Below are 1863 nucleotides of genomic sequence, written 5' to 3'. Positions count from 1 at the left end.
TCTTCAGGCTGCAGTGTGAGCACCACATGGTCAGGGGTTTTGTTTGTTCCCTGCTGGACCCTCAGCCCTTCAAAGAGTGTCTGCAATGTAATAGATGTCCAATAAATAGCTGTTGGAAGGATGATGTAATAAACAGAGAACCAAGAGTGAAGTGAAAGAAATATCTCAGATTGGAACTATACAGGGAAATTTAGTACAGATGGGCCCCGGATTTGGACACTGAAACATCCCAATGTTATGGTCACTGAATAAACACTGGCTTCCTACCGATGAGGGCCCCCAAAGCACCCGTCCTGTCACTGTTGCGTAGGCTGTACATGAAGGGGTTCAGCATGGGAGTGACCACCACGTACATCACTGCAGCGGCCGTGTCCTTCTGGGCCGTGTGGGAGGACACAGGGCTGAAATAAACCCTGATGAGTGTCCTGTAGGACAGGGACACCACAGAGAGGTGAGAGCCACAGGTGGAGAAAGCCTTCTGCTTGCCTCTCGTGGATGGGATCCTCAGCACGGAGACAAAAATGCATGTGTAGGAGACCAAGATACCCACAAAGGGAGTGATGATGGGTAGGGTGCCTCCGGTGTACAACATTGCATTATTGAGAAAGGTGCCAGAGCAGGCCAGCTTCAGCAGAGGGCTGAGGTCACAAAAGAGATGGGGAACCTGGTTGTGGGTGCAGAACAAGAGGCGAGTCAGTAATACTGTGTGGGTCAGGGCGTTCCCGAAGGCTGCAGTCCAGGATGCAGCCACCAGGAGGCCACAGAGGTGTGGCATCACAGACACAGTGTAGTGTAGAGGGTGACAGATGGCCGCATAGCGGTCATAGGCCATGGCCATCAGAAGGAAGCTATCGATGCCAGCAAACCAGATGAAGAAGAAGATCTGGGTCAGGCAGCCTGCGTTAAGGGATCCCTTTGTGTCCTGACACGAGGTTGGCCAGCATCTTGGGAATGGTGGTGGAGGTGAAGCAAATGTCCACAAAGGCCAGCTTAGCCAGGAAGAAGTACGTGGGCGTGTGGAGTTGGGAGTCGGTGGCGATGGCCAGGACGATGAACAGGTTCCCCAGTCCCGTGACCAGGGACATGCTCAGGAAGAATATGAGGAGCAGCTGCTGTTGCTTTCGGTTCCCTGAGAGGCCCAGGAGCAGGAACTCAGAGACCCCCGTGAGAGTTGCCCCTTCCACCGCCATCTTGGAGCAATCAGAAAGGAAATCCAGGAATTGTCCAGGGTCCTGCCTCGCCAGCCCTTGCACCGCGCCCTGGATCTCATGCCCTCTCGCTAGTTCTAGGCATTCATCCATTCTTCCCACGCTCTCCCCCACCAGGACCCCCGCCCACCCACCTGCTTTGCTGCATGATTTCCATCAGTGAATACGCCGTTCATTCCCCATCATCCACCTGCAGATGGATGGACTGCTGCCAAGCACCGGGCCATTTCTCACCCTCACCCCCTACACCTCTATGCCCCAGGGCTTTGTCTGGGTACAGTCACGAGCTCAGCCTTCACATGTGGGGATGTGGGCATTAGCATTCCCTGGAGTGACTTATAGCCGGCAAAGGACAGGGCTTTTTGGGCGACTCCCCTGGTTTCATCACTCCTGAGCGAGGCAGTGCTGAGGTGTGCTTTCTCTGGGATCCCTAGAAACATCACCCTTCAGCTGCCCCAAAGTGGGAATCTGCTCATCCATGCCTCCCTTTCCCAAACGTTCATTGGCTCTCCTGGGACTACCTCCTAACGAAACTATTTGGACTCAAGTCCTCGACTCAGAACCTGCTGTGGGGAGAATCCAAAGGAAGACTCAAGGATTCCAGAATTCCTTCCATCTTTGAGAGAATCCCTTCTTTGTCCCAAATAGCTCTCCA

At 53.9% G+C, this 1863-nt stretch overlaps 1 pseudogene; it reads right to left on the bottom strand.

Annotated features, from left to right (window-relative positions):
• Positions 1-241: 241 nt before the first annotated feature.
• Positions 242-1190, bottom strand: LOC125149636 (olfactory receptor 1361-like; annotated as a pseudogene).
• Positions 1191-1863: the final 673 nt, after the last annotated feature.

The sequence above is a fragment of the Prionailurus viverrinus genome, chromosome A2 (genome assembly GCF_022837055.1).
Source record: "Prionailurus viverrinus isolate Anna chromosome A2, UM_Priviv_1.0, whole genome shotgun sequence".
Lineage (NCBI taxonomy): Eukaryota > Metazoa > Chordata > Mammalia > Carnivora > Felidae > Prionailurus > Prionailurus viverrinus.
This window is presented reverse-complemented; position numbering and strand designations above follow the sequence as displayed.